The sequence below is a fragment of the Anastrepha ludens genome, chromosome 2, assembly GCF_028408465.1.
Source record: "Anastrepha ludens isolate Willacy chromosome 2, idAnaLude1.1, whole genome shotgun sequence".
Classification (NCBI taxonomy): domain Eukaryota; kingdom Metazoa; phylum Arthropoda; class Insecta; order Diptera; family Tephritidae; genus Anastrepha; species Anastrepha ludens.
The window spans coordinates 69,344,320-69,365,565 of NC_071498.1; the positions used below are offsets into that span (position 1 = coordinate 69,344,320).

The window sequence follows — 21,246 nt, forward strand, 5'->3', positions numbered from 1 at the left end:
AAAAATTTGTTTAATAGCTGTATTTATCGTTTTTTTTTATATCCATAAAAAAACTGAGACTATTTTGTGAAAATTAAATTCTTCCAAACTTATGGTCCTTTAAAAATGGATGATGAAAATGTATAGTTTCCCATGTATATGAAATTTTGCATGGATAAAAAAAAAATTGATTTTTGTAGCACGGAGTTATATTCGAAAGCAAGTATTTTTATAATTTTATTTTAATATCAACTTCGCGTTAAAACACACTTGAGCACTTTAGGAAGCTTATCATTCGCAAAGCCTTTCAAGCCGTGCGATACTCAAAACAAAGGGGCTTAATTTAAGAAATGTGGGATGATACTTGAAATACAAGAATAATAACGGAAATAAGCTTAAGAGCCACGCAAGAATGTATCAGTTGGTGTGTATATTCATGGTAACAGCGGAAATTTACGCATTTTGTCCAAAAAGTACCGAGAATTGCTAAATAAATTAAAATTAGTTGGAGTGGTTAGCGATTTATTCCATTTGTGTTTGATATGAAAATTGTTCCACTTGTAAATTTTGTATTTATTGTTAGTTATAAAAAAAAAATTAAATATATGCAATTTCAAGTACAATACTTAAGCATTGATAATCATTAATACTTAAATCAATGCAAACTGATTTTATTTTCAAATTCACCGGACAAAATTTTTTGCGTACATCGCCCAAAAGGAGATTCGATAGGTCTGGTTGTAGTCAACCGCAATTTGGGAGTAGTGATAACGATAACTATTTTTGTAGAAATTGTAGATTATACATCAGTGATTCTAACGGTAATCAAAAATTTGCTTTTTGACCACTTTATTCTTGACTATGTAGCCTTCAGCCTAAGATATTCTAGTCTCAGGATAATAAGGCTCTGATAATAAGTAACCAAAAAATTAAAATAAAACTTAACTTGGCCAAAATCGCTTAAGCAGTTATGGCGCCAATCAAGAAGAACAATCAGTAAAGCAATTTAATATATAAAGCGTTTTTCAGTAAGAGCGCTTCAACGTTTTTTTTTTTTGAATAAAACACAAACGGTTTGACTTTTTTAACTAATTTTTTTTTTATTTATTACATTTAAGTATGAAATTCGATTTCTTTTGCATGACCACCGCGTGCACGTTTTACGAAGTCCAATCGTTGAACCCAATTTTCGACCACTCTTTTGCATAAATCGGCCGAAATTCCAGCAATTTCGCGTTCAATATTGGCTCTGAGCTCACAAATCGTCGCCGGCTTGTTACTGTAGACCAATGACTTCACATAACCCCAAAACGGGACGGCTTGTTAAATGGACCGTAAAATGGCCGTAATGCTCTTAAAGTAGCAGCAACAGAACGATTATTTTCATAAAAATTTTTTGCACGATTTGCAATCGTTGCTCAAGTGTGTAGCGTTCCATGATGAAAAGTATACTAATGAAGTTTACAAATGACAAGCAAAAATAACAAGTATTGCGTCGTTCGCCCTCCCTATCGGAAAAAAGTTAAAGCGCACCTTTTGAAAAACGCTATACTTAAAGTAATAAGGCAAATATGTACATACGTTATTTATTAACCTGTTCAATCCTAACTTACTTGGTCCTATTAAAACTTATTTATAAAAAGATAGTGCTTTAAAGTAAAAAAAACATTCATATAGACATTTTTTCTGCCATCTGAGCCTCTAAATTTCATCATAGTCGAACATGTTTCGTTGAATCTTTGGGACAGAGCCAGATGCATTTATAAGGTCTGGTGGGTTTACAGGAGTAACTGAAGGCTTATTTATTTATTTATTACCATTATCATCCTTATTATCCTTATCGCGAGAATACAAATTAAATATTGAACCTTATAAAAAGTACAGACTCTACACTCAGAGAAATTTGTTGTATATGAGGTTCTATATACTGGGTTCAGTTCACAAAGATTTAATTCATGGAGAAGACATTATTCAAGGAGGATGTTTTCTGAATAAGCCTTCAAAGCTCGCAACAAAACAATGTTCAGAGCAAAAACGATCCAGTATTAGACGAATACTAGGTTGTTCAATAAGTTTTGCGGTTAGGTAAGAGAGGGCGTTGTTTTTGTTATGTTGGTAGAGTCTTCATATGAACGTTTATGAAGTTTCATTCAATCTGTGATTTACTTTAAAATAAATTCAGCTAATTCAAAGCTGCACTATCTTCAACTAAAATTATATTTTTAAAATCTATTCATCCTGTTTATGTAAAACTTACTGAACATAATTTTTTAGAACCAAATTTATTACTTTTGTGCAGCCTTAAAATCCCCAAGGATTCGCAGGATCGATAATTTTCAGGACTGAGATTTCCGCAAATCTTTTAATTACGCTTAACCTCTTTAGTAAACTACTATAACGGTGTGCTAACAAAAGCGTAGTGATGAAATGAAGACATAATCTGCATGTACGTAAAAATGTAATAAATTTAAATTTTTTTATGTCAAAATGTAACTGTGAAAGCGATTTAAAGGAATTTCCAATAAATTTAAATAGAAAAAGTTAAAAATCAGCTCAATAAATCGTCTACTAATCACCAAAAACCGACTATTTTAATAAAAAACAGTCTAGTCTAAAATATATCAACAAAAAAATTTCTGCCCCGGGTGGCAACAACGACGCCACTGTTTCATTCACATCAATTTTTCGCTGAGGCGGTTGACTGGAAACAGTTGGCATCACGTTGCTTGCAGCAGGCCTCATACCGCTTTTGTGGCCGGAAGCGCTTCTCCAACAACAATAATACCAAAGGATAAAAGTGAGTTACGTGCGACGGTAACCGTGTAACTGCCACAGCTGACGTGCATATCGGCTGGCGAATCAATTAATTATGTAAAAACAACCTGGAATTTTAAATGGAATAACAACCGAATACCCACAAAAAATATTTTCACTTGGAAAAATGCCCTTCTTGCGCTCCATTAGTTGCAAGTACTTTTATTTATATACTTTGCATGTGTGCGTATATGCCGTAAAGTGATTAAAAAGAAATCTTTTACTTTTGCATTAAAGAAATATGTACATATATGGTTCTCCGCCTGCAGGCGATTAAGTATTTAATTACAAGAACTACAACTAGGCGTCTACGTATATTCTCACTAGGGCATATTCTCACTCCAAGTGCCGATGCCAGCTCCGGCCACGTTTTCGGTTTCGGTTTCGGTGTCTCTGTCGGTCCCGGTCTCGGTTTTGTTTTCTAACTATCTTTGATTTTCACTTGCACTTTGCGTTTTCCCTTAACTGTGGTTTTCCGTTATTCCGCATAATTACCTAATCCTCCACAACGCTCGGTCATACACTCGCGAGTTGTTAACCTTGAAAAGATTAATGAGTCAGTGGATTCATTACAAAAACTCTGAAAAAAGTCATAAATAAATAAGACAAACTCAAGTGAAACAAAAGCACAGAAAATGCATAGAAAACTATGTAGGCGGTGCGGACGTACGAGAACAATCTTGAAATAAAATAAAAAGTATCAAAGGCAAGGAAGCACCAAAGAAAAAGGATTTCAAACGAAACAAAGCACGCTACATGAAGGTTAGTACACTTTTGCTTTTTTCCTTACATTCATCTAAATTTTTGCAGATAATAAATATTGTAAAATTACAAAGGCCTTAGTAATATATCTTCTTATTTTTCTAATTTCACCCTACACTCCCTTTTTTCTAATAACACCAGGCGGAAACCAAGTATTTCCATGGAATTGACATATCTAGGGGTAACTCTAGATATGAAGCAGATATCACCTTTAGTAAGAAATGGGTTCTGAAACCGGGTATTATATTTTGGGCTTTAGTTAGACCAATCTTCACGTATTCCGCTGAAGCATGGCGGCGCAGAGCCATGGTTAAAACCATGGTTTCTGTATTAAGCCGACTACTTAGAAAAGTGTATCTAGATATTACGGGCGGCATGAGTATAATGTCAGGATAGGTTCTTAATGCTATGTGGGATTTGCAACTTTTGGACTTTGCGAAACAAAAAATGTGGCCCGATGATCGGAGTTCCGGACACAGGGAGTTTGTTTTAAGTTGTCAGAGCAGTGCCCATTTTTTTGGCACCTAACAAATTATTACGCCGAATCTCTCTTTGAAAAGATTTTGTCGTCGGTTTTTATATAAGACAGCACCGAAAAGATTCAGACACTCTCTTCTGAAGCTCGGTAAGGTCTTCCTAATTATACACCGACACTTTTTCTGGCGCTGTTTGACTTTCTCTAAACTTACTTATATGGTGGTGTTTTGGGTCGGTTGTATTGAGCTTCATTCTCTTTCCTTTAGCAAACTGCTGAGGTTCATAAAAAAAACTTTGAAGTTAACTGAGAAGTAAAGAACCCCCACCCCACTCATGGGGTACGATACGGAATTGTTTTAAATCCTACCTCTTAGCCTTAAGTGCAATTGCAAATATTGCTTGAGGGATTGGAAAAAAATTCTGGCTATCCACTAGGCGACAAGGTCAAGAAGAAAATTTCTACCCCGAAAATCCGTAAAAAAAGTTTAGCGAATTAAATTTGTTTTTAATAAATAAAGGGTGATTTTTAAGAGCTATAGGAAAGTTTTTCAAAAACACACACGTAATATTCAGAAAAATGCATGGAATTTTTTTTAAATCGATAGTACAGTCCATATAATTATATATTTGAAGATTATTTCATGCAAATCTTGACCGCGACTGCGCTTCAAATGGTCCATCCGCTTAGTCCAATTTTGGCATACTCTTTCCAATGTTTCGGCCGGTATCTCACATATGTATGAATGCTTTAATGTTGTCATCCAATGCGTTATTGAAGCAGACTTGCCTGAATAGACATGAGCTTTAACATAACCCCACAAAAAATAATCTAAAGGCGTTATATCGCACGATCTGGGTGGCCGATTGACAGGTCCCGAATGTGAAATAAAATGTTCACCGAACTCGCCTCTCAACAAGTCCATTGTTACGCGTGCTGTGTGGCATGTGGCACTGTCATGCAAGTCAAGCTCTTGCATTTCGGGCAAAAAAAAGTTTGATATCATTTCACGGTAGCGCTCACCATTCACAGTAACGTTACGATTCGCAGCATCTTTGCAGAAGTATGGTCCAATGATACCTCCAGCCCATAAACCACACCAAACTGTGACGTTTTCTGGATACATTGGTAGCTCTTGCAATTCTTCTGGCTGATCTTGACTCCAAAATCGACAATTCTGCTTATTTACGTACCTATTGATCCAAAAATGAGCTTCGTCGCTGCACACAATTTTTCGATAAAAAAGTGGATCTTAAACTTTCTTAACAGAACACGCACTTTATAATAAAATTCAATGACTTGCAAGCGTTGTTCGTTTTTAAGACGATTCATGGTTAAATTATAGACCAAACTGAAGATGTTTGACAGTGAAACAAAACACGAAACGTCAGCTGTTTAAACCAACAGTTTAAAAAGATAATAGCTAAAAAATCACCCGTTACATACACACAAAGGTTAGGTAAGGTTAAACTGGATGACGTGCAGTCACACATAAACCGGTTAGGTATATAGCGATACGAGATGCAGTTAATTAGTTTTCTGTTCTGAAATAGTCCACCCGCATGATGCCTGTTTGTATTGCGAATTTAAGGAGACATTTCCAACCTACTGCTGAAGAAGTGGTTTAGAGCAAAATTTATTTGGTTGAGTGAATGCATATGCGAACTGTTTTGGGGAAAAGTTACCTAAATTGGGAAAGTCGAGAAAATTTAAGATGGGCATTAAGTTAAGTTGAAGAAATATTGTTACCGATTAGCTAGCAATCACAACAGCTAAGACTTCCAAACCGATGATGCCAAGGGTAGCGCGTTGGCTTTTAAGACTATTAGAGTATGATTGCAACATACTACATCGGCCGGAGTCGTCGATGGGTCATGTCGACGCTATGACTCGTTCACCAATTCAGGGGCGACAACAAGTGTTATCATTGACAAGCAAAGATTGGATTTGTACCATGCAAAGGTAAGATAGTAAGCTGAACGAAATTATAGACATTTTGCAGAGTAGTGACACTGGTCGCCAACGAAGCGATATAAAGTTAAACTACTGTCTGGAGCATGGGCGTCAATTGCTAGTTGTTCCAAAGGGTATGAGGCGGCATGACGTTGTGCATCCTGGTGTAGCCGGAAATATAAAGAAAATTGTACAACATTTTTGGTTATTACGCTAAAGAAATTTTGTCAAGAGTTTTGTAAAATCCTGCATAGCGTATCGTTCCAGCGCGCTCTATAAAAACCTAGCCTGTAATGGATGCATTAACCCAACTAATAGTGTATTTTGGCTTATGCCAAACGATTAACATCAAACCCATTAAGGTAACAGTACAAACGCCGCTATCGAAAGGCTTAGCAGAGCGCGTAAATCAAGCGGTGTTGGCATACTTAACAACAGCGACTAACGATGCAAAAGACTGGGTACACATATTCGTATGTTGCAATGGTTACTAAATACAAATGTGAATGCAAAAACGAAATTTGCACCGATCAGCCTAGTTTACGATTTTCCGCTTTGCGAACTGAGCGAAAATAAGATATTGGCAGCACTGCGAACGGACGATGAGCAATTACATATGAACGGGTGACGTAGTGAAGCAATTCGTAATATCGATACAGCTAGAGTTATATGGAAGGTGCTAGACATAGGAAACCAGTGCCCTATGAGAAAGGATCTTCGGTCCTCATAGAAGCTCCACAATCAGACGAATCGCGAAAACTCCAGCCAAAGTTCAAGAGCCCATACATTGTCAAGGAAGCCCTAAGAAGATATTCAAGGTATACAACGTTTGCAAAGAAAGTACAGTATAATTGCAACAGCAGACAAGAAGGATACATGGTGTGTTTTATTCCCTGAAAATGATGATGAGGGTGAACTCGGGGCGAGTTTCTGTCAGGAGAGGACGAGCTGTCATCGCTAATTCTATATTATTTGGCATCCCTGTATATTCATTTTTATTATTTGCTTACTATTCATTGTTCATGGTATTTTCACGCAGCTCATTCTTTAGCTGAATACGAAATCTGTTTACGTTAATGTAAAAACAGTCGTTAAAGTGATTTGAATAAAGCTGGTTATCCTGAATCTGTCCTTGGTGACACTTACTTCTAATAGAGTTCAATAGTACAGAAAATTCTTCCTTTGAAACTGAGAAATCTTGGAAGAATCGGAGATCTCAATAAAATCTCGAAGGGCACATTCAATAGGAGCATTAGGAGCATAGTTTGTAAGAAAGAATAGTTAGACAGAAAGAGCGTTACGAAGAATTCTTGGAGGTGTGCGAAAATTTATATTTTAAATAATATTATAACGGTGAAAACTAACGAGAGAGCAAGAATCGATCTTCTACTTTTTAAGGGCTTCAAGTTGATCAATAGCAAATGTGATGTGTGAAATGCGATAGGATCAGATCTTAGTCCAAATATCAGAGACATCTGTTGAACACGCTTGAGCCTATCGATTAAAAATGTATAGCATGGGCTCCGAATAAACGCCTCGTATTTCATTCTAGAACGAACGAATTCAGTAAAGAGCAAGAGTAAAGAGCAGGGTAAAAGTGTTCGTTTGAGCTATTCCGTCGTACAAAGCCTAAACAGAATATGATTTTGATAAGATAAAGTTAATGTGACTATTAAATGAAAAATTACAACTAAATTATTAGACTCCTTAACAAATTCAAGTGCAACAATAGATATGCTATAAGAAGTATGTAAAAAGTAGAAATTTCGGAGAAAGTGACATGATAGCATTTTCTAATATTTAAAGAAAGTTGTAATTTTTGACACCATACAAGAAATTATCTATACCTTCAAGCCTATATACATCAGTTGTGTTATTTATAATTGAAACTATTTTTAATTAGCAATTGAGAAGCAATGGCTAATTTTGTTGATGTATAACACAAAGAGCAGCGAACCCGAAACACTTCTTTGAGGCACTCGAGAGCAGGGAATGAATGTTTCAGAGGAATGTGTGCCATCAATTGTGACCATACAACTTCTTCCGCATAAATGAGATTTAAACCATTGCAGGAAAACAGAAACGCTAGCGAAGTTAATTTATATAATAAAATTTTATGAGAGACTCTGTCAAAAGCTGTGGAAAAAGCCATGTAAATACAAATGTAAATAAATGGGCAGTAATGATTTATTCTTTCTGGAGCGGGTTAGCACTCTTTACGCCTCTTATGCTCCGATACATAAAACACTGAAATAGTTTAATAAAATTTCAAATTCTTAGGTTTTCGATTTGTCGCCCTCTAAGCAAACTTACATATTGTCCCTGAAATGAATTTATAAATACGAATATGGCCTCATTCGGGGATAGTTGATCTCTAAAAAATTTATTGGCGCATTGTGCATTGTACATATGAATATAGATTTATGTATGTAATATATATGTACGTATGAAAACGGGCGTGTTTATTTGCAATGTTAGTCGACTCATACATATATATTAATGCAGAAACGTATGTCGCGCATTAATCCGGAGGTAATGTTGAATGCAGGTAATGCGGCGGCCGCCATAGCCGAATGGGTTGGTGCGTGACTATCATTCGGAATTCGGAGAGAACGTAAGTTCGAATCTCGGTGAAACACCAAAATTAAGAAAAACTTTTTTTTAATAGCGGTTGCCCCTCGGCAGACAATGGCAAACCTCTGAATGTAAAAGCTTCTCATAAAATTATCTGCTGTTCGGAGTCGGCTTGAAACTGTATGTCCCTCTATTTGTGGAACAATATCAAGATGCATACCACAAATACGAGGAGGAGCTCGGCTAAACAACCAAAAAAGGGGGTACGCGCCAATTATGTAATATGTATTATACAGTATATACTGTATAATGTTGACTGAAACAGGTCAACTTCATCCATTCCATCAACACTTTAATATAAACTCCACAGCTCACGAATATATCACGGAATATGTACATATATGTATTGGTTTTTATGTACTATCTGATAATGGAAATGATAAAAATTGACGCTTTCAATCCAACTTGATTTTTATTGTACAAACAAATCAAATTATCGCGCAAATATGTACGCACTTAGCTGGAAAATGTTGTCTCATTGAAATCTGATTCCAAAAACAAACAAAACCAAAATAGATTACGTGACGGGAGTGCATATGATGACATTTAAAAAAACAAAAAACGATTATGAAATTAATGATATTTTAAACCCATTAAGAATTGCGTAATTGAACGCAATTGGTGTATGTATAGCTTATATACATTGAAATGGCAGTACTCTTAAAAAATTATTTTGAAGACATCTACGTGAAGACATTGAAATAGCAGTACTTTTAGTTTGTTTTTATTTTATACTAGAAATATTAATAAAATATGGCGCAGATTTAAGCGAAGAAAGTTTTTTATTTTTTATTTATATTTTTATTTAATTTTGATGAGTGTCATGGAAATATTTCTAATTTTTTGACTATAGTGGGTCGAGCTAACTGCACCACAGAACAACGAAAGCAGATTCTGAACTTGAGAGCAGATGGAAAATCTTACACAGAAATACTCTTTTTCTGTGTAAGAAAGAAAGAAAGAAATTAGAAATATTTCCATGACACTCATCAAAATTATGTTCAGCAAAAATTATTTCAAATGCAATCAAGTTTGTGGAAAAGCCTAAGAAAGGAGGAGAGAAACGAAAATCAACAAAAGATGTGAACTTAAATGTTTCTGATATGACTGTACGTAGAAGACTACAAGAAGGTAGGTAATCAGCCCGCAGACCACGAAGAAAGTCACTCCTGATACCAAAACGTTTGAAATTTGCAAGAAGGCATTCTAGCTGGGCAGTGGCGTTATACTTTATGGATTGATGAGTCTAAAATAAATTTGTGTGTTACAATATGTTAGATGTCCACTTGGCACCGAAAATCATCCACAATATACTCTAAAAACTATTAAACACGACGTCTAAAAATAATGGTATGGGAATATTGTTCAGGATGGCATAATGGACAGCAATATTTGTTTGGAAGTAATGGAGAATGCTATGTTGCCGTATTGCTGAGAGAAAATGCCACTAAAATGGGTATACCAAGAAGTTAATGAACCTAAACACACAAATCGGAAGGTCAAGGTTTGGTTTCGCGCAAATAAAATTGAGTTTATTGAGTCTCCAACACAGTCCCCCGACCTCGATCCTATAGAAAACCTGTGGGGAGACTAACACAATGCCTAATCGAGTTGCAACAACAAGTATGAGAAATTGCAAGAGATGCGTGGCTGCAGATTCCGAAGCAACGATGCGAGCAATTGGTGGATTCAATTCCCCGTCGTTGTGCTACCGTAATAAGAAAATTGGGAAATTCAACTAAATATTAGTTTTAACTTTGTATCTGCAAACTTTGGCGATACATTGGGCAGAATGAATTTCTATTTTTCGTTGTACAATTTTTTACTTTTCGTTATAGAATTGATTTAAATATATGATCAGTTAAAGAGTAGAACAATAGCTCAAAGTTATGATAAATCGTTCTAATCACACCATATGTCGATTAAAATTTTTTTGAAAAAATCTGATATATAGTATATTTGTGGTACTGATTTTCATACACGCATTTAAGTACCGTAGTAGTAGGGTTTTTAATAGGTGCACTTCAACTTTTTTCCGATAGGGAGGGCGAACGACGCAAAATTTTTTATTTTTCGCTTGTCATTTGTAAACTTCATTAGTATACATTTCATCATGGAACGCTACACACTTGAGCAACGATTGCAAATCGTGCAAATTTTTTATGAAAATAATCGTTCTCTTGCTGCTACTTTAAGAGCATTACGGCCATTTTACGGTCCATTTAACAAGCCGTTCCGTTTTGGGGTTATGTGAAGTCATTGGTCTACAGTAACAAGCCGGCGACGATTTGTGAGCTCAGAGCCAATATTGAACGCGAAATTGCTGGAATTTCGGCCGATTTATGCAAAAGAGTGGTCGAAAATTGGGTTCAACGATTGGACTTCGTAAAACGTGCACGCGGTGGTCATGCAAAAGAAATCGAATTTCATACTTAAATGTATATGTTCAAACTCGATAATAAAAAAAAAAAATTAGTTAAAAAAGTCAAACCGTTTGTATTTTATTCAAAAAAGTTCAAAAGTTGAAGCGCTCTTACTGAAACCCCCTATATGTACATATTAATAGTTTCATTTAAAAAAAATAATAGAATCGTAGTGACATCATTCTTCAAAAGCCATATATTTTTACTTTTGTTACGTGAAAAATAGATATACCTACATAAATATGAACCCCGTTTATGATGTAAAGTAAAACTACGCATAAGACTGAAATATCTCTAGCATGAAGTGGAAAGAGCTAAGTCCAGTTTTTGAAATTTTACAGAAGAGAATAAAAATCTTTCAAAATTATTTTCTTCAAGTACCTTCTGTGTTGTCATTTCTTATACGAAATTTTGTGTATTTGAGAATCTAAAACAACTTCAAGCGAACCAATTTCTACAACGTTGAACGAAAGTGTCTTTGGGACTCATCACATTTGCGTTGAATATGTTTGACTTGCACATTACTGAATGGAAACAGGCTTTTTTGATATTTTTGGAAACAATGAACTTTTTGTTTTTCTTGCTTCTTGCAAAAGACTGGGAGTTTTCAGAAGAAGTAGACCTAGCAACTCTTCACTCTAAGCTAGCGATATAGGACTCTATTTCCTAATTTTAAAGGGAGTATGCCAAAACTTAATAATTGTTTATTTGCTATAAGTATATAAAATACTAGCAAACCCGGCCCCCTTCGCTGGGCACACTAAAATAGAATAGATATGGTTTAGAACAGAAAATATATGGTTTTCATATTATTTATTTCTTTATTCTTTATTCAAGCGCTTTGGCATAAACAATATTTTTTGTTTTTCTATGATCATCCATGAATTTTTCGTTTCAATTTATATGTTTTATTAAGCATTGGAGCTTTTTTAACCATTATCCATTTATATTTTTCAAAAAAAAAAAAAAAACAAAATTGTTTTTTCCACGAACGCATAATTTCATTCGGATTTCACATTAAATTCTCAAATTTTGTAAGAAATTATTCACTGTTCCAAAATCCACTCCAAAAAAACTCACAAACAATTTTTACATGTTGCACTTACGTTTTTTCCTTATGGCATCCAAATCAGAAAGTAATATTGACACATTGTAACTCACACTGTCAATTTGACAGTTCAGTTCCGCCCCAAGTGTTAAAAAAGTAAGCGACGTTATGGCTGGCTCAAAAGAACGCTGTACCCGTTGCCACTGCTCCGAATTACAACCAAACTTTACGAAACCCATTTTCAATACTTACTTAACAATGTGCATAAGTTTGGTTTAATTCGGTGCAAAGACACGGCGGGTCCACATTTTGGCATATATTTCGAGACCCTAGTCATCAATAGGTATGAAAATTACCCCGTATTAAAGCACTTATCAACAGCTTTCATTTGATACCCATATTGTACATACACAACCAAAGGTTACCCGGGTCCACGTTTTGACCTATATCTCGAGACCCCAGTCACGGAGCAGCATGAAAAATACTCTGTACTAAAGCATTCACCAACAGCTTCAATTTGATATCCATATTGTACAAACACATTCTAGGGTCCACGTTTTGGTCTCTATCTCGAGACCCTAGTCACGGAGCGGCATGAAAAATACTCTGAACTAAAGCATTCACCAACAGCTTCCATTTGATACCCATATTGTACATACACATCCGAAGGTTACCCGGGTCCTCGTTTTGACCTATATCTCGAGCCCTATCCACCAATAGGTATCCAAACTATACGGAAACCATCTTCAATACCTTCTTAACAATGTGTGTAAGTTTGGTTTAATTCGGTGCAGACACGGCCGGTTAGCGAACACACACAAAAAGTTGACTTTATTTTATATTTAAGATTTTTTTCAGTTTGTGTCGGAAAAATCCAAATATCTTACGGAACCCTATTTTTTTCCAAAATAAAATGTAATCCATGTTACTCTTGGATAATGTAGTTTTCGAATGGGGAAAGAATTTTTAAAATCGGTCAAGTAGTTTTTGAGCCTATTCGTTACAAACAAACAAACAAACAAACAAAGTTTTCCTCTTTATAATATTAGTATAGATATTACGGCGTTCATTTATTTGAACACCTTTCCTCAACTCATCCCTATTTGGCAATGATAACTTTTTTCTAATCGAAATCGTGGCCAGGAACAAAAAATTGCTTACTTCTTCTTCTTAATTGGCACGATAACCGCTTACGCGATTTTGGCCGAGTTTAACAAAGCGCGCCAGTCGTTTCTTTCTCGTGCTAACCGGCACCAATTGGACACACCAAGTGAAGCCAAGTCTTTCTCTCAACACTCCAAGCGTCGCTTCATCGGATGTTATCATCGTCCAAGCTTCTGCGCCATACGTTAGGACGGGCATGATGAGAGTCTTGTAGAGTGTTAGTTTTGTTCATCGAGAGAGGACTTTACTGCTCAATTGCCTGCTTAGTCCAAAGTAGCACTTGTTGGCAAGAGAGATTCTATATTGGATTTCAAGGCTGACATTGTTATCGGTGTTAATGCTGGTTCCTAAATAAACATAGTCTTTTACAACCTCGAAATTATAACTGTCAACAGTGACGTGGGTGCCGATATTTACTTATTTTTCTAAATAAACTAAGTCTTCTAGGTTGTTCAATAGGTTTTGCGGTTCGATAAGAGAGGGCGTCTAAATTGTGATGTTGGTACGGATGTTGTGGTCATATGGACGTATGTGAAGATTTTTTCAATCTGTCAATTCATTCATTGTTTAAAAGCCATGTAGTATCGACGTGTTACAGTATTTTCTACAATAGAAAAAATCAATTATCGTACATTTAGTGATTACATTTTTATTTTTGGAAGGTTTAAAATCAAAGCAAAGATGGGTTGCTGGACTTAAACGTAGTCATACAAGTCTTGAAGACAAACCCCGTCAAGGACGTCCAAAAACAGCAACAACACCAGAAATCGCAGAAAAAATACAGAATATCGCATTGGAAAATCATCATCACGCCTGAGAGAGATTTAGTAGAAGCCCTAGGCTTCTCACTGGGTAGTGCAGCAAATATTTTGGCAGAAGTATTGGGTTTCATAAAACTGAGTGTAAAATGGGTACCGCTTTCGCTAACAATCGTAGAAGAACACATTCGAATGTGACTTTCTCAGCAACATATGCAGCATTTTCGAGAGAATAAGGTGGATTTAGTGCGCCGATTCATCACTATGGATCAGACTTGGATCAATCTTAATGGTCCTAAATCAAAATAAGAGACTAAAGAATGGCGTGAACCGGGTGCTTCGACTCCAATACGAGGTCATATCCAGAAATCGGCACCAGTTATTTGATATGCGAAAGGAGTTTTGAAAACTGGTGAGCAATAAATTCTGAATATTATTGTAACTTTTTAGACCAGCTGAAGGAACAAATTCGTTTGCAAAAGAAAAAAATATTTTTCCCAGTAAAATGCACTGACTCACAAGAGCATTTTGACAAAGACTGAAATCTATGAATTAAAGTTCAAATTGTTAGAGCATTCACCATATTCACCAGATTTGGCCCCTAGTGACTTCCATCTGTTTTCAGACCTACAAAAATTCATGCGTGGAAAGAGTTTTTCGTCGAAGTGTAATACCCTTTGGCAATTCTGGCCACTGGCTTAGAAATGAATTTGACTTTCGCTACGACTTTGTTACGTTTCATTAAGCCCCGCATTCGATGTTTTTCTTGGTTCCAAATAGGATAATATTCGGTTCTTGGGCAGTAGAATAAATGCTTACTTGCCTATTCGATTCCTCGTTTTTTATGATTTTATAGACATTTAGTATAATTGGGCCAACAGAGCGTGCCTCATCTTCGATTCCTTCGAAATAGTTGGAACCACCGGTTTGCTATCGCATTCAATACTGTCCAACAAGTTCATAAATAGCCGCCAACTCTGACATTTCACTTGAATTGTACTGAAGAGTTTATCAAATTGTCTCTTTATCAGCTTCTATTGTGGAGCACTACAATAAACAACTGGTTTCATCAATCACTGAGCTGTCCAAGAAAATTTATTTGAAGCATAGTGCCACCTTTGACCTGTCGAATAGTCCTGATCCGATGCACATGGTACGTATTAAGGCGTGACTCATTACAGAAATGTATAAGTAGAAGGAAACAATTCGAATTTCGATTCTGCCCCCGTAACTCAGCGCTTCCCATCTAAACTTTTAGGCTTTTTACAAACCGACAAATTTGACTCTAAATACTTTGATTTTAGATAAAGAAATCTTGATCTTTCAATAAAAAATTCATAAGCGAAATAATTCCATTTATATATTGTCGATGGCTTCAGAAGATATACATTTTATTTATAAAGCTCAAGTAAATAAATCTCCGCTATCCAGAAAATAATCTCGTTAGAATGTGCGATATTACAATTATTTATTTATTAAAAATTCTCAGACAAAAGTTAAAGTTGCTGTCTAAAATGTATTTCAATTGACCTCAAAACAAAACAAAATAAAAAAAAGAGTTCCACGTAAATAAAAATTATACTAATGCATATATATATGTACATTTCTACACACGCATGTACAGTCCTGTGCAAAAAAAAACCGGACAGTCTGAAAACTCCATTTTTTGAAGTAGTATGGATTTTATCAAATATGTTTGAATGTGGTTATATTCCATTGTGTTTTTAATACAAAAGTATGAAATAAAATCAATAAATGTATAAATGTATAAACGTATGAAGTTTTTAATATTTTCATACTTTATTTGTTTTAGCATAGTCAATAGCGAATGTTTTATTATTAGTTTATCCTTATTATATAATCTTACAGCTAATTAATTCAAAACAAAATTAAATATTTCATTATAAATGTTATAATTTGAAGTTTTAATACTTGGTCGCACCGCCTTTCGCCTTAATTACCGCTTTAATACGTCTCGTCCTCCGAAATATCGTTGTGCCAAGTGTCCATTATAATGTTATCCAGGTCAGTTTTGTTCTTCGGCTTTTTTTCAGCTGCCTGCTTCTTTACAATGGCCCAGAGGTTCTCAATTGGGTTTAGGTCGGGACTGTTACCCGGCCATTCCAATTGGACAATTCCGTTTTTTCCCATAAATTCTTTTACCTGCAACAAATAAGGAATAAATCATTGGTTTTTTGATTCGACATTTAAACAAAACACTCGGGAGATTTAACAAAAATCATAACTTACTTTGTGAGATCGGTGGCATGGCTCAGAATCATCCTGAAATATAACGTCCGTTCTTAGAGAATACTGCTCCTCAATGACAGGTATTAAATGCCTATTTAAAATTGAAATTTAAGCATCTCCGTTCACCCGACCATCAATAAGAGTCAGTGCTTTCGTTCCGTCATAGCTGAAGCAGCCCCATACCATTCTACCAACTGACTGTCATACAGTAGGCAGTATGCATCCAGTTTTATATCCTTCGCCAGATCTGCGCCTCACATGGTGGATACCATCCGATCCAAAGAGGTTAAACTTGGATTCACCCGAAAAAATCACATTCTTCCAGTGCTCGACAGTCCAGTTTTCATGAGTTTTGGCCCATCGGTATCGTTTTTGACGCATTTTTTCATTCAAAAACGGCTTTTTTGCGGGATGTCTTCCTACAAAACCGGCATTTATCATTCTCCTACGCACAGTAGACGAGTCTATTTCGACGCCAGTTGCATCCACGAACTCCTTCCTGATGTCTGCCGAAGATTTGAAACGGTCCTGGATACACATCCGCTTAATCATCCGGTCTTCAGCAGGCGACGTCTTTTTTCGTCGTCCAGTTCCTTTCTTTCGCTCCGTTGAAGCCGTTTCTGCAAATTTCTTTAAAAAATCGGCAACAGATGATTTGCTGAAGCCTACTTTAGCAGCAATTTGACGGTACGGACAATTTTTGCTATGATAGTGCAATAATTTGCCCCTTAACGACAGCTCCCACTTGCTTCGATCTTGGCATATTTTTGATTTTAACACTTGCCACGTATCAACTATTTCACTTATTAGTTAAATTATGATACAAATTAATTCAAAACTGTTCTATTTATACACAAAAAAAGCTACTTACCGCCAAGAAGCTTTATACTCAAGCTTTAGAAATTTAAATAGGGTAAATTAGCTGTCCGGTTTTTTTTGCACAGGACTGTAGGTGTCAATGCATAGCCATGCACGCCTGTGACACACTGAAACATCAAATTGTGAAATTATAGCCTTAATTAGTGGCGGCAAACGAATTCGAACTTTTATTCCGATATTTCAATAAGTACACAAATACATTATTGCGTATGTATATATGTATTTGTGACATTACTAATAGTGTTTACGCATCGTACATTTTAATGCGAATTACTTAAGTAATTGGAGCATTAAATCAAAAATGATAGCAGAATTAAATGGCTCTAAACTATTTTCCGGAAATTGTGACCAGTTTAATAGGAAATGAGTATCAATGAAATCAAATAGCTGTAGGATTATTTTTAAAATATGTCTTTGTTAGAGAGATAAAAGGAAATTTGTTATTGAATTTGAAATTGTTAATGATTTGTAAGCCCATGTGACGTCATGCGATTTCAATGAAATTTCCTAGGCCGTTTAATTGTATGGTATGTAGAAATTAATAATGATAATAAATGAGTTAGCCTGGGCCACAAAAAAGAAATAACAGATATATTTACTTGAGCGTTAAAAACCTCCACTCTGCAACACAATGGACTTTATGGTTGTTTTTGTTGTAGGCAGCATAAACACTCCCCATACATATACGGGAAATGCTGCTGAAGTGGCAGCCCTTGGCCGTATAGAAATCCGGACTTTGTGGTCGAAGGGAATAATTTCCTAATAACCCAGTAATGGGTATGAGAAATAGCAGTTCGTAAAAGATTTACTCAAGCTCAGTTGTTGAGGGTTTAATGAAATTTACTTTTTCTCATAGCATTTTTCGTTATTTTGTTACCCTTGCAAAGCAAGGTCATATAGTCGTAATTTAGTTACCAAGCCGGCCGCAGTTACCAGCCTTCTCATATGCACCGGTTCGCGCTATCTATTGAGAAATATTGAAATACCATTTATTTCTTCACTTATTTAAGTTAATACTAACAAACACACTGCTTAGATTTACAGGATTACATAACAAATACTTAGGAACTAAAATGAAATAGATAGTTTATTTCACAAATAATAAGACACAATAAGTCACTTAAATAGAGGAGTTGGCATCGCAAAGTCAAGATGAAGACTTTGAGGAAGCCGATTAAACTCTTCAAGTCTTCTTGTAAGAGGAGCGAAATTAAGGAATTTCAACATAAAATTGGTTATTAGAGCGAGATGCTCTATTAGACACATGAAAATTTATTTGGCCGAGTAGACCTGAACAGTCAATGGTGATGGATATTATATCGTATAAAAACTTTAAGCTTTGAACAAGTAGTCAGTGACAAAACATTGATAAGCATGAACCTAGTGATGTAGGATGGCAAGGGACTATGAAAGTGTAGAGGTTAAAGAGCGAACCGTACAAACTGGCTTTGAACTATTTCAATTCTAGGAGGAGAGTAAGGAATACATCGGGTTACAGATCACGGAGGCGTACTCGAACTTGGAACGAACTAAAGAACTATATACGATTTTTCTAGTGTATGGATCTTTAAAATCACTAGCATAGGCTCGCAAAACAACCACGTTGGCATATGCTTTCGAAATAATATAGTTAATAAGAATACCGAATGTAAAAGACGAATCACAAGCAAAACACCAAGGTCACGAGTTTCATTTAATGTGACAAGAGTTACATTTGAAACATAATAAGCTGAGAAAGGTGGAACACGTCATGTGATAACTCTTACCAGTATTAAGACATGCGAAAAAGTATCAAATCGTCTGCATAGAGTAAATATTTAGAATACTTGAAACAACGATCAGCATCATTAATGAAATGGCGTTTTTATCGAAAACTTTTGTTTAAATGAAAAATAATAATTATATCAATAAGTTAATCAATTACATGTTGGCTGTTGCGGTTTACAACCTCTTTGAGCAATGAGTGATGCCGTTCCGCCAAAAATCGCCTAATCTGGTGTCAAAGAAGATGCTGAGCCAATTTTTAAGGACGTCTCTGTTATCGAAGGTAACACCCTTATGGTTTGACAGGGAGCGTAAAAGATAGTAATCGATCAATGCAAGGGCCGGAGAATACGGCGGATGCTGAAGAACCTCCCATTCGAGCTCTTGGAGTGCGGCTTATGCAACATGGGGCCCGAAATTGTCGTGAAGGAGTATGGTTTGATAATGTTGATCAAGTCTTTTCAGTCGAACATCCTCATTCACGAGGTATAGCTGGGCAATGTAGGGCTCCTTGTTGACCGGAATTCTTTTCGAGCATTTCCCAGTGCACCGTGCCCTCCCAGTCCCTTCTTTGGATGAAGATCCGGGCTGACTATCGACTCTGGCGTATCTTCTGGAGCCACCCACTTCTTTCTTTGCTTCATATTAATGTATAGGCACCATTTCTCATCTCCCGTGACGATTCGATACAAAAAGCGCTGTTTCTGAGCGCGTGTTGTTCGATGGCGGGCGAGATGCTGAGAAGCAATTTGGAGGCGACTTTCTTTGTTTTTTTCAATGAGCTTGTGAGGCAGAAAGGGTTCAACAGAGCTACAGCTGCTGCACTCCTTAACGAAAAACTAAATACCTAATGCACTATTAAAAAGTCCATTAATTTTTTAGTTGCTTTTGAGTGAAGGGTAAAATTTTAAGGAATGCAAGTAAAAATTTAAAAAAAGTGCGTGTAGCGTAGTACATACAACAGAAATGAAACTTTCAAGGCAGACAAAGAAAGAGGGCGAGACCTGAGAGCGAATGAGAGAGAGAAAGAATATATATCTAAATAAATTCACAATATTTGCAGAGAATACAAATAGACGCAATTTACAAAAAACGGAGAAGGGTCGACCGGGGTAGGTAAACGCTGAACACAAACCGTGGCAACAACGCGCACTACTCCGAGCGTTTATCACCCGCACAAACGCAGCGATTCCAGGACCGCAGCAACGGCACAAATTACCGCAAGGCAATACCAATAAATCCGACGCCGGAATGGATAGCACTTAATGGTACGAACAAGCACTAGCCAGGAAACAGAAATAAGCGCCAAAAAGTAGGCAGTGCTATTTCTCACTAGAAATTAGCAACCACAAAGAAAAACTCAGAAAAAATAGCCTAAAATGTATCTAAGATATATATAAGGTATAGCTCTCTCTCTCCTTTTCCTCTACGTTACATCTTTTTTCTCTCTCGCGGAGCGAAAATGCCCAAAACGTTGCATGGCCTTGAAATTTTACTCTCCATTCTCGCTCGTCCATCGACGCCTAAGAAGTTTCACTTCAAAAAATGTAACATTTTTTAATGAAAGTTATGAAATTTTTAAAAAAGTTATCTAATAAGCCGACAATGAAACTCGCACAAGCGGTTTCTAACATTTCGCTATGAATTGTTACGCTCTTAGCCAAGTAAAATGTCTCCTAATAGTTCCTCTGTGTTCAATCACTGAATTGCAGCCTCGTATTTATACTCTGGATGTCAAACAAATGGCTATATTCCTCCGCTTAAACACAAAAGGTAATACCTGCTTTGGGTAGATTTCCGCGCCATTTATTTCGAAAGATATTATTCGTCAAACTGTTGTAGGACTCTGCCAATGAGTCGAATCTCCTAATAATCGAAAATTTTTAGTTTTTATAGTTGAAGGCAATTTTTAATATATTACATAGCTTTTAAAACTCCACAAAGAATTTTGCTCAAAAAAAAAATTGTTACGCTGCAAATCAAAAGTCATACTACTAAGAAAAATGCTAACAAATAGGCAAGAATACAAAAATACTTTAATATACCGTGAAATTATTACCATCCAGTTCAGTTTATCCGATGTAGACATGCTAAAATATTCATATGACCATAAATGAGCTCTTCAATGGCTATATTACAACGGAATCCACAGACCAAGTCGCCTACGTCGTACCTTTCGCTATCATTTTCAATTCAACAGCATACACGGCGTATGAGTAACGCACCTCTCCCTGTCACAAATGAATGAATTATTTATTATCGTCGCGACTGAAGAAAATACCGCATAAGTGGTCGCACTCATTCTCAAAACACAACAATTAGCTATTTACATAGAGCGTGAGG

At 36.0% G+C, this 21,246-nt stretch overlaps 1 protein-coding gene across 1 annotated transcript in view; it reads left to right on the plus strand.

The window, feature by feature from the left end:
• The first annotated feature begins 3,046 nt into the window (after positions 1 to 3,046).
• Positions 3,047 to 21,246, plus strand: part of LOC128871765 (uncharacterized) — a 180,831-nt gene continuing 162,631 nt past the window's right edge. Inside the window, 1 exon segment of the mRNA XM_054113817.1 lies at positions 3,047 to 3,555. The gene's annotated coding sequence lies outside the window, so the exon portion shown is untranslated.